We start from the raw sequence: 12,578 nt of genomic DNA, 5'->3' as shown, positions 1-12,578 counted from the left end.
TTCTCATTTGATACAAGAATCACGTGAGGTGAGCCAGGCACTCTCATTTAACAAATGAGCTTAGGCCAGTTAATTGACTTGTCTAAAGTAGCATTTACATCCAATAAATGGCAAAGATTCAAATTCAGATCTCCCAGCTGCTTATCTGTGGCTCATCACTTACTAAACATGACATTCAATTTAACATTTATTAAGAGCTGATTCCTCTGTTCTAGGTAATGGGAATGAAAATATGAAACAAGACCCAGTAGCTGCCCTCTAGGTGCTTACAGTCTAAGATAAAGACCTCTCCCCAAATACCTCCGTTCAAGCTGCATACCTATCCTTCTCAGTCTTTTTTCCCTTCCCTTATTTCTGAATGGGAGGAGCAGGGCTTCTGTACACCACCCGACCAGACTCCGAAGCTCCCTGCAAGGCAGAAGGGAACTGGGTGAGGGGGAGGTGCTTGTAGCTTCTTCCTTTTGTGAAAGAGCTGGCGGTTCAGTTTTTTTCAAAGGTAAACAGTGTTTCCTCTTCCTCCCTCGAAGTGTCTCTTCCTTTTATAGTTATTTCTCGCCACGGTGCTACTGGCAGACGCCCGGGCCCGCGGCTCCTGCTGCTGCTTTGCAAACCTGTGGCAAAGTGACGTGAAATTGACCAACCCGGAAGCAGCAGCAGCAGCAGCAGCAGCAGCAGCAGCAGCAGCAGCAGCAAGCAGCAGCACTGGCCGAGGCTGCAGGAGACACCCGGAGGTGCCTGCTTCTCTTCGGTGTTGGGCTATTGCTTCATCACCCCCACGAACAGCAGCAGCAGGAGGAACAGCTTTCCTTCCCTCCTCTCCTCTTCTCGAGAGCAAGGTAGGGCAAGTGACCTTTTAGCTGAATGCCTCCCTCTGGTCCACTTATTCGAATCAATGGGAAGGTTGCTGGAACTGAGGGAGGGAGATCTCTGAAGGATGCAGGAAGGAGGAAGAAGGGTCAGGAAAGAGATATTTTCAGGAGAGGTTTGCACACATGCACACACATGCACACACACACACACATGCACACACACTACACACATACATCTGCGCCAGGCATGCACCTCCGCCCGGTGGGAGCAGAAAGCTGAGCTGCCTCGCCTCGCCTCGTCTCGCCTTGCCTGCCAGAAGGTTCTTCACCTCTGCCCTCCCGGACTCACTTCTCCGATACCTCCTTCCCTCTTGAGGTCCTGGGTTGTAGACTCGGGGCACATTTTAAAGAACCTGCGCACGCCCAGAGCGAGAAGGGGTCTCAGGAAAAGAGAGGGAGGACTGCTGAGCTCAGGGCAGGAGGGGGTAGGGAAAAGCAGAATTTCTCGGTCTTCTAATATTTGGGGGATGCCACTGGAGCTGCGGTCACCAGCTAGAGCTTGGGGCAAGTCCAGGAGTCGGTGCATCTCAGCCACTGGCTGGTGGGACCCGATAGGTCTTTAAGGATCTCAGAAGAGGGCCCTAGAGCCATGGTTACTGTCAGGTGGGGATGATGGGGTTAGTTCGTTGGAAGATGCTTTAGACTAGGGTAGTCCTTGTGAAAGATTGCTTGCAGCGAGTGATGCATAGAATTGTTAAAGCTGGAAGGGACCTTGGAAATCTTGGAGGTCAAACCTTTCTTTTTACAGAGAAGGAAACTGAGGCGCCAAAAGGTGTCTATGAAATTATGGTGTTGAACAACCTTTTCCAATCTAAATCCTAAGTGCTTAGAGTCAAGTTACTTACCTAAGGTCACAAAACTAGCCCACAGCAGAACATATGGATCCGGGGCATGAATTTTTGAGGCCTCTCCAGCTCTCAATTTTCTCTTTCATTCTGCACCCACCAGACATAATTTCCATTTGGGGTTGAAAGGCCAGAGTCAGAATTAAGGAACTACATGAAAAAAAAATCTTCCTGTGTCTAAATACTTCCTCATAGTAAAACAACCCCTCTATTTTTAAAGGCTACATCCTTCCTTATTTTTTAGTCTTCTCTCTCTCTCTCTCTCCCTCTCTCCTTTCTTTCCTCCTTAATGTGAGGTGTACACATCATTTTTCCCTGTTGGGGTTTTCTTGTGACTACTCCCTCAGTGGATTTCTGTGCATGGTTGTTTTTTTGAAAAGTGTATGCCTGGAGCAGGGTTGGGGGTGAGGGGAAGGGGAACTAGGTGGTGTGCTTACTTGCTATATCCTCCTTGTTTTCTTGGCTTCTCGTCAGGGGCAAAGCAGGGTTTGGTGCAAATAATGAAGGGGGATGCAAGCATGCAATTCTGCATTTTTGCTTCTTGGCTATGTAATCACCAGGTCTTAATCTCCCTCTACCCCTCTTTCAGCACAGGCATATATGGTAAACTGCACCCCTCCCTGATGAGGATTACCTTGCAAAAATATTGGTTCTGTGCAAAAAAAGCTTAGCCTCCATAAGGTTAAGATTGCCCTGGGTGTGGAAAGAAAGGGAAATGTTACTTTGGTGGCTGCCTGGGGCCCTCCTAAGCCCTGCTCTCTGGGGCTGCCCATCAGAGGTAATTTCCCACTAGAGTAGAGTGTGTTACTGGAAATACCGAGGAAGTTAAGTGATAGGTGAGTTCTCCCTTAACTGGGCAGGTGGAAGTGATGAACATAGCTAAGTTTCTTTTTCAATAATACATATTATGTGTAATTTGCATTCTGCAGATCCTTTTGAAAAAGTGTTGGGTTGTTTTTTTTTGTTTGTTTTGTTTTTTGGTGGGGTGAAGGGAAAGGCAGAGAGGTTTAGTGGTATTTTGGAAAAAGCATTACACTAGGTTTCAGGAGGTTCAGGTCACAATTTTGTTACTAAAGTTGCTGTGTGACTTTGGGCAAGTCACTTACCATCTCTAAGCCTAAAAAGTGCCGTCTGTAAAATAAGGGGGTTTGAATAGATGCTCTTTAAAGCCCTTTTCCAGGGCTGATAGTCTATGTTCTAAAGTCCCTTCCAGTTCTGACATTTTTATGGTTTTATGAATGCCTTGTTTTTCCAGGTAAACTGTAAGGCTCTTTGAGGAACTTCCCTTTTTATTTCTCTTTTATCTTCCACTGTGGCTGATACAGGACTGTGTATATAATAAAATGCTTGTTGAATTAATTAGATGACTAATTTTGGTCCCCAAGTTCAAGAGGACTTAAAAAACAAGGGTGGGAACAGTTATAAAGTGGCTTTAAAACAATTTTTCATTTATTCTCGAGGCCTGAATATTTACATTCTTGGATTTGAGCTTAAGTCACCCCGGGTCAATTTCCTAATATACAAAAGGAGGAGATTGTACTAGATGAGTTTTTTCTAGATTAAAATTCTATGATTCCATGACTAGATGAATTTCTGAGGTTCCTCTTTGGTCTGGTAATCTGTGATTCTATGATTCAGCCTCCTTCCCTTCATCTACTTTCCCTCTTTCATCCCCAACCCAGCTGAGTAAAGTTCCTCGTGAAATAGCATGTTCCCATTCTTCCTACAGATGATTCCTCTGTATAACCATCAGAGTTTTCAAAATGTGATGTGGGTTTTTTCAGACTGATTATTGACTGACTGTTGTCTGAAGCATCCACAAAATGTAAAGATAATTGCACTTGAGCATTTCAAGAAGAGTAAATTGGGGAGTCATTGAGTTTACATTCAGTGCTGCCATTGATTCTTTTTCTCTCTTTCCAAATACTGATGGGCTGCCATCTGCTCCAAAGACAGAAGGTACAAAGTTCAAAAATACACAGATAATTAAACATCCATGGGGAAGATTTTTTTAAAAGAGAATTTCTGAAGGAGATGCGATCAGGAACAAATCAGTTGTGACAGTGATTGTTTTATTTGTTCATATACTTTTCTTTTTTTCAATAATGAGGTTGGAAGATTTTGTTCCTCATTTTGCTTATTTGCTTTTTAAATTGTTGTGTTTGTTAGACTATAATATAACCTCATTAAAAAAATAAAGGCGTTTCTAGGGGTAGGATTTGTAAATACTTAAAGTGGTCTGAATCCATTGGAGGAATTAAATGATTAATTAAAACCCAGAAAATGTACATTTTAAAATAGCTCCTCTCCTATCCATATTTGCCTTCTGTCAGAAGCTGAACACAAATGTAGGGTCTTAGAGAGAAAATGGTGGATTTCTGGAAATGGCTTGTGGCTCCTTTTAATACAATCTGGAGAAGGTTCAGCCCCTGGTCAGCATTTTAGTGCATCCTGACAGCTGCTGGAGGGAAAAGTGGATGGACAGGTAGGGTGGTAGTAAGGGGAAAAGTTAATCAGTCAAGTTAATGATATTGAAGATTCTTGAGGGTAGGTATGTTACTGTGGCTTATACTTCTTTATATTACCTGATTGTTCCTGGACCAGTGACTTATACAGACTTGGTTCTTACTAAAATATTTATTGATTCATTTTTTGATGGAAGCAGGGCCTAGAACCTGGAATCCCCTAGTTTTGGTTTGGGCATAGAACCATACTTTCTTTTATGTGTGATTTGGATGTGTGGCAGTGGTAGTGTTGGCCGAAAGCACATGTAGCTCTTAGAATCATATGACTTTAGCTGAGAAAATAGAATGTTAGAGTTGGAAATGATAATAGGCCATAGAATATTATAGCTGGAAGAGTCCAGAGAACATCAATGTTCAGTTGAAGTGACTTCAGAAATAGAATGTTAGAACTGGCTTTTATGACATTCTCTCTCATGAATAAATGCCTGTTGAATGAATAAATTGACTTATTGGTAAATTTTTGGCCTCAAGTTAAAAGGACTGAAAAAGAAGGGTGGGAAGAGTTAAGCAACCTGAGAAATAGAACTGGCTTTCATGACATTGCTCTCTCCTGACTCTCAGAACTGTCTGCCTTATCCTTAGTCTCCTTTAGCTGATCATCATTCATCTTTCACCCCTAGCCATGTGTCTATCCATCAAGACTTTGAACTATGTCCCATTGACCTCTCAGACTTAATGTGTCCAAAACTCGTTATATTTTCCCCTAAATTCACCTTTTCCCAGACTTCCCTATTTCTGTTCAGGGTACCACTATTCTCCTAGTCATTCATAACTTCAGAGACATTCTTGGCCCTTATCATTCCCTCACCTTTCAGATCCAGTCAGTTGCTAAGTTTCACTAGTTCTTCCTCCGAAGTCTCTCTATTTGTTACTTTCTCTCCACTCACACGATTACTCTCTTATTTCAGGCCTTCATAACCTGTCACCTGTACTATTATTACAATTACCTCCTAACTTGTCTGCCTACTTACCCCAGTAGAATTAGCCCCTTGAGGGCTTTTTATTTTAATTCCTAAATAGTAGCAAATAAGTAGGTCTGATGAATAAATGAATGGATGAATGAGTGAGTGAATGAATGAATGAATGAATGAATGTATGAAGGGGCCTTAGAAATCACCTGCTCTGACTTCATACTTTTACAGCCAGGCCTAGAAAGGTCAAATCAGGTTTCTAGTGAAAGCGCAATGTTTCCATTGACTCTGTTGTGGTCTCATAGCACTATATGACTGGAGGCTAGAGGTCTCATTTACTTTCATCCCTTCATTTTGGTGATGAGGAAATTGAGGCATCATGAGATTAAGTGACTTCACTAAGGCTGCCTGGTACAAAGTGGCAGAGTCGGGATTTGAACTCACATCCTTTATCTCCATATCCAGCCCTCTTTCTTAGCTACAATGGATGTAGCCTCTACTACTTGAAATTCCTTTGAGGGAGACAAAGCCTTTCACTTAAAATGCTTAAAATTGCTTAAAATGCAAATATCCCTGGCCCACAGGACTCTAGCTTGTTAAGGTCTAAATGACTAAGACAGATGTCTCCTGGGAGCAGCGGGTAGGGTTAGCACTGGGTCTGTCTCTTGAGAGAATAAAGAAGATGGTAGGGGCAGCTAGGTGGCAAAGCGGATACAGCATGGGCCCTGGAGTCAGGAGGACCTGAGTTCAAATCTGACCCCAGACACTTGACACTTACTAGCTGTGTGACACTGGCCAAGTCACTTAACTCTGATTGCCTCACTAAGGAAAAAAAAAAGACAATGAAGGGGGCTTCTAAAAGGGGAAGGGAATGACACCAAAATTTCTTCATCTGCCACTAACTAACATGCTGTGTGACTCTGGGCAAACCACTTCCTCCTTTCTGGGCCTCAGTTTAGTCCTGTATGAAATGGACTAGACTCTAAGGCCCCTTTGCTTCCCTGACATTTTATGAATCACATTTTTGTCTGTGGCTGTTCTGCTCCTGAAGCTTCCAGAACCCCTTAAATCCAGTCCCAAGTGCCTGGCATATAACATCATCCTTAGATGACCAGGACACCTTGGCAAGCTGATGGTTGAGAGGTTTCCTGCCCTCTAGGAATTTTATTGAGTGGCTTCATGGCTTAGTTCCTGGTTTTCCCACGAATCCATCTCTCTGGGCAAGATGGGTCTTAGGATTTAGAGCTGGAAGGAGCCTTGGAGATTATCTAGCTCAGGGGTGTGGAACCTTCGGCCTTGAGGCTACATGTGGCCCTCTAGGTACTCAAGTGCGGCCCTTTGACTAAATCCAAACTTCACCCCTGATCTAGCTCAGTCTCTTCATTTCACAAAGGAAGAAAACTGAGGCTCAGTAAAGTGGGATTCAAATTTAGGCCCTCTGACTTCAAATCCTAGGAAGCAGTGTGGCCTAAGGAAAAGTGCTCTTTCCCTTAGGCCACACTGCTTTCTATGCCTATAGCTTAGGGAGGGGGCTGTTCCACTATTGCTGTGTTACACCCCACAACCCAATCTCAAGGTCCAGGAGCTGAAGAAGTTCACAGGGTTAACGTTATGAAAAATTTCTAGGCCTTACAAATTTCGTATCATGCAGTGCTGGAGTTTTTGTTTTTTGTTTTTTTGGCCTGCCTATTTGGTCATGATGGGGGCAGGAAAGAGAGAGCAGGCGCAGTGATGGAGACCTTCCTCACTACCCCCTCCTCTCCTAATCAGAAACAAGAGCTGAAGGAGAACTCTGGGGACTCTGTGGAAGTGAAACCCTAGCCAAAACACCATGGCCTTCTGTGGTCATGTCTGTTTGGCTCTCCTCTCCCCACTGTTCTTACAACACTTTGTTCTCAGGGACTAAAAACTATTCATGGGAATAAAAACATACCCATTAATTCAAGGGTATGTTCAAGGGTATTAATTCATTGACATAGGCTTACACCAGTTTACAAATAAAAATATCTACATTCAACCAACCAGTCAATCAGCAAACACTTATTGATACCTACTATGTGTGCAGCATTGTGTCAGAAGCTGGGTATACAAAGACAAAAATGAAAAATGAAACAATTCTTGCTTTCAAGAAGTTTATATTTGGTTAGGGGAAATGTATGTATGCATTTTGCAGCCATTTTCTCTCTTTTTTCCCCACCTTGTAGAATCTGATTTTGTGAGAGGCAGCGTAGGATAGTGAGTAGAAAGCTAGCCGCCAAGCTAGGACAACTTGGGTTCATTTCTTGCCTCTGATTCATACTGGCTGTGTGGCCCTGGAAAAGTCGTTTATCTTTTCAATACTCTTAAACAACTCTCTAAGAGCAGGTGATGATTTATATTGGTAGAGGGAGTTTCCTCATTTGGGAATTTCCTATACCAGAGAAATCATAGATCAGATCTTTAACTTTCCTATCACCAGTCTTGTTTGGTTTATGGAGGCTTATCGCCAGCTTGGCCTTAGGGTGCCAAGTTCCTTGGCCACAATGATTCTCAAAGGCTGTCTGCCAAATTGCCTGCCAAGTTGTAGAGAAGCTGTGAAATGATTGGTGGAGGCAGTACCCACACCTGGGGAAACCACTGCTCATCAAGGATGCTAGTATGTACAGAAGAGCAAACAGAGGCTGAAGGCACAAATTCTCTTCACTTTACCATGCTGTCTGCCCCTCATCAAACTAAGAACCTGGCCCTCAGAGTGCAAAGTAACCCTAGGTCCAGTCTGTTTTCTATTTCCAGCCCCAACCCCTTGAATAGACTTGCCCAGTTTCCTCTGAGACAGGGATTGGCAAAAAAAAAAAAAAGACTTTCATGCTTGGTTATGGGGTAGGGGTATGAACTTATTCAGACAGGTCTGAGATAAATTAAGGAGGTAAGGGGGTGTGTGTGTGTGTGTGTGTGTGTACGCCCTAGTGGGAAGGGCACTAAAATTGTATTGAGGTGACTGAGTCCTGGCTTTAATGGGTCCACAAGTGCTGTAGCTATAGCTCTACAAATAGAATCTCTGGTTTGTTGGCCAACATTGGTATTCCTGTTCTCTATATCTCTATACAAGTATGTCTTGTGTCAGTTATTTAAAAAAAAATCCAATCTTACTTTTATTGATACCTTTTGTTTTTTATATCATATTAGTTGCTGAATGTATCCTTTCCCCTTCCCTTGTAAGAAAGATTAAAAAAGAAAGAGAAGGAAAGCTGTCCAGCAAAGCTCAGGTGGATTTTCTTAGCCTTTTTCCTGTTGGTTCTAATAATTACTAGCTATGTAACCCTGAGTAACTGATTTCCCGTCTTTGATTTTGGTTTCTTGTAAATAAACAAGGGGTAATAATACTTGTGATATCCACTTCATTGGAGTGTTGTTAGTAAAATGCATTAAAGTCCTCATTAAGAATAGCCAAAACAAATCAAACCATTGCAGCATTATATACATGTGAGCTAGTATTATTAATCTCTTGCTTATTGTTAACTATCCAAACAGAAGTGTGGTAGTGACCCTGTCGGGGACAGTACAGTGTAGAGTTATGCCGGGGAAGGGGGGAGGTTGGTCGAGAATAACCTCGAAGGTCCTTCCTTAGTGAGAGACTAGGCATAATAAAGATTGGCTGTCCCCAGTGTCAGTGTGGTTGAGTGAGAGGCAGCATGACATAGCAAACAAAGTCTATACTTGGAGTCAGGAGGGAACCAGGTTCAAATATTGACCCTGACACTTAGCTGTGTAACCATAGGCAAGCCATTCTGACCCTGTAATCGCGTCTGTAAAATGAAGATGATCATACCTGAAGCACTTTGAGTCTATTGTGTAGAGGAGGGTGATGGTTTTATAAGATATGTATGGCATCTCATTAAGATAAGCATCATGGCAGATAGCGTAGCCAAGAACTATAGGGAACTCCTTAGCCTAGACTAGAGTTCAAAAATTCTGTATTCATGTTATGAGCAGAACATGGGGCTACTCTAATTGTTAAGGGGATCCCAGCTATCTGCAGAGTCAATGTCAAACTCCTCTGTTTGGCATTTGAGTCCCTCCACATTCTGCCACCTCCCTGCATTGCCAACCTTGTCTCCTACTGCTCCTTCCAGGTACAGGACCCTCCAGTCTGCCTCCCCAGTCAAATCACACTCTCTAGACTCTGTGTTCCACATGTCTAGATTGCCTCTTTCCCCTCTCACTCTGCCTGAAAAACTCCTATCTTCTCCACAAGCCTCTTCTCAGCAACTTTCCCTTTTCAGGCATAGCATTTCATTTGCAATTCTGACATGCATTGTTTTCTATTATGGCTATTTTGGCATGTGTCATATCCCTGTACTAAGCCTCTTACTATGTTGACATATCGGGGTGGGGAATCTGTGGCCTCGAGGCTACGTGCAGCCTTCTAGATCCTTGAGTGTGGCCTTTTGACTGAGTCCAAGTTTTACAGAACAAATTCTTTTATTAAGGGGATTTGTTCTGTGAAGTTTGGATTCAGTCAAAGGGCCACACTTGAGGACCTAGAGGGCCACATGTGGCCTTGAGGCCACAGTCATAGACCATGTTTTATTTTTCATTTTCTACCTCTCTGAGTCTCAAGCTAGTTCTCTGTACACACACAGTCAGTGCCTAACAAATGTTTGTTGAATTGAATTATTTCAGTGAGATTTGCTAGTAAGATCAACTGGACGTATAATATTCTTCTATGGCACCCTGTTTTAGACTTCTGATATGTAGTTGTGAACAGCATAGGTCAACATTTTATCCATAATACTTGGTGTATTGAAAGTTATGTTACCACAGCAGTGACATTTTGATGAACAGTGGGATTAAATATGAAGAGAAAAGCAGAGGGTAATTTGAGCTGGGCAGAAGGAAGTAGGACAGACACTTCTATTTCCAACTAATTCTGTTGTCTAGGAAAGTGTTCCTCAGATATTTTTTTCAGTCTCTGACCTATAAAATGGTATAGAGGTAAGAGCAATGAACTTGGAGTCTTAGAAAGGCTTGAGGCTCAATTATTTGCCAGCTGTATGATCGTGAACAAGTCACTTCTCTGAACCTCAGTTTCTTCATCTGTAAAATGGGGATTATTGCATATGATCTACTGTCCTGCAAGGGGTGTTGTGAGGATGAAGTGAAGTAGTTAGGAAGAACTATACATGCATTAAATTATTAGAGAGACAGGCTGGTATAGTGGAGAGAATTTGGGACTTAGAAGACCTGGTCTCAAGTCCGTTTACTTTGTGACTAGACATTAGAGAAACATCATTTAATTTTCCTAAGCTTCACTTTTCACATCTGGAAAATGAGAATAATAAAACTTGTATGACCAAGCTAACAGGATTATTGTGAGAGTCCAGTGAAATTTCTCATTTCAGATGAGATGGTTCTCCTCCTACCTGTCTGACTCAGTCTCCTTGTATTGGACCATTATCCATCAGCAACTCCCCAAGGGTACCTTTCCCCCAACGCTCTCTGCTAGGCTTAGAGAGTCTTCTCTCTCTACTCTCTCTTTTGGTCATCTATTCCCATGGGTTCAATGGTCATCTCTATGCAGATGACTCTCAGATCTATATATTCAGCCTTAATCTATGCCCTTAATTTTAATTAAGCCACACTGCCAACTGCCAGCTAACTCTGCATGGGATCCACTGTCAGTATTTTAAAATCAATGTGTCCAAAACAGAACTCATTATCTTCCTTCCTACAACCTTACCTCCTCCAAACTTTATTTCTGTTATGGGCACCCACATCCTCTTAATTATCACGCCTTATAACCTCAGGGTCATCTTTGACTCTTCTATTTCAATCATACCCCACACATCCACTCAGTTGCCAATTTCTTCCACTCCCACAGCCTCTCTTGCATCAATTGCTGCCTCTCCCTCCGTTCATTTGGCTACCGTTCCAGTTCAGGCCCTCATCTCTAAAGGTTCAACTGGTCTATTTCAATAGCTGTAAATTTTGTTTCTCCTGCTTCAGGTTTTGTCCCTGTCCACTTCGCTGCCAGAGTCATTTTCCTAAGGTACAGATTTATTCGTATCATTCTTCTGCTCAAAAATTCCTCCATGACTTCCAGTACCTTACAACACAGACTTCTTGGCATGGTATTTTCAAAGCTCTTCCCGTTTTGGCTCCTGCCTGCCTTTCCAACCTTGTTTCACATAATTCACCTCCACAAACAGCACATCCTAACTGAACTGGACCATTAGCCCAGAATACAACTTTCTATCTTCTGTCTCAGTACATAGGAACCAGCCCTTTTCCAAGCTTGGAATTCATTCTCTCCTCACCTCTCTATCTTTCTAAATACTTATCTTCCTTCAAGGCTCAGTTCAGTCAAGAAAACATTTTAAAAATTCACCAAAGAAAAGAAAAGTTCAGAACTTCTTTTTCTTTCCTTTTTTTTTTTTAAAGTCAGTTGGGGTTAAGTGACTTGCCCAGGGTCACACAGCTAGTAATTGTCAAGTGTTTGGTCTGAGGCCCCATTTGAACTCGGGTCTTCCTGACTTAAGGGCTGGTGCTCTATCCACTAGAACTTTTTTTGTTGTTGCAGATGGGGAAATTTGTTGCTGCCATGTTAAATTTAATAAACACTTTAAATAAGCCAGACTGCATATGACAAGTTTATAATTCCATACATATCCTTCTTTTTCATTTTATGTTGAAATGGTCATGTTTGTTGCAAATTAAGTTCATAATAAAAAAAAATTAAAAACAGTCCTGTTCAGAGATCATCTTCAGTCCCCTCCCCCAGTTAGACTTTCTCCTTTCCCAGCTCTTACTTAGTTGTATATATACTGTATCTGCTGTTCCTAGAATGTAAGGTTCTTGAGGGCAAGAACTGCTGTGTTTTTGACTTTGTATCCTCACTGCTTACATTTAATAAACACTTGTTAATTTGAACTGAATGTACTATTGTATGTCAGAGTACTTTGTAAACTTCAAAGCTATAAAATGTGAATTGTTATTGTTATTACAGGTGTAAACTTGGCCAGAATATGTCAGACCATCCATTATCTATCCAGCCCCACTCATCAACCCATTCATTAGTCTAGCCATCTGTCCTCCCAAACTTCTCTCCCAATCTGTCTCTCACAGTCTTTTGGTGTCCCCACAGTCTCAATGCAGTTTTAACCTTTAATAGCCTAAATTTAATAGCAATTAAAGCTTAACATTGCACTAAGACTTTTGGAATACCCTGTATATATAGTAATTATAAAGTAATGAGACTGATTTCACACAAGAACAAGAAAGCCAGCTTTGTTACTCTTATCTGTAAAAATAGAGATAATTATACCTATAGTGATTACCTCACTGGTGATATACAAGGCTGAGATAATGTATTAAAACACTGTGTAAACATTAAAATACTAAATAAATGGCAGTTATTATGATTATTATGTAACATAGAAAACCTGACCT

The 12,578-nt window shown here is 41.9% G+C and overlaps 1 protein-coding gene across 3 annotated transcripts in view; it reads left to right on the top strand.

The window, feature by feature from the left end:
* The first annotated feature begins 782 nt into the window (after window positions 1-782).
* Window positions 783-12,578, top strand: part of CYRIB (CYFIP related Rac1 interactor B) — a 188,804-nt gene continuing 177,008 nt past the window's right edge. For 2 of the 3 annotated variants that reach the window (XM_078153730.1, XM_020997899.2), the window contains exon 1: window positions 783-836. The gene's annotated coding sequence lies outside the window, so the exon portion shown is untranslated. The remainder of the gene's footprint in view (window positions 837-12,578) is intronic. The other variant, XM_020997897.2, reaches the window with a different exon arrangement.

Source organism: Phascolarctos cinereus, unplaced genomic scaffold (assembly GCF_003287225.1).
Source record: "Phascolarctos cinereus isolate Bilbo 61053 unplaced genomic scaffold, phaCin_HiC Scaffold_4;HRSCAF=312, whole genome shotgun sequence".
In the NCBI taxonomy this organism is placed as follows: domain Eukaryota; kingdom Metazoa; phylum Chordata; class Mammalia; order Diprotodontia; family Phascolarctidae; genus Phascolarctos; species Phascolarctos cinereus.
The sequence above is the reverse complement of the archived record's forward strand: the minus strand, read 5'-3'. Positions and strand labels throughout refer to the sequence as shown.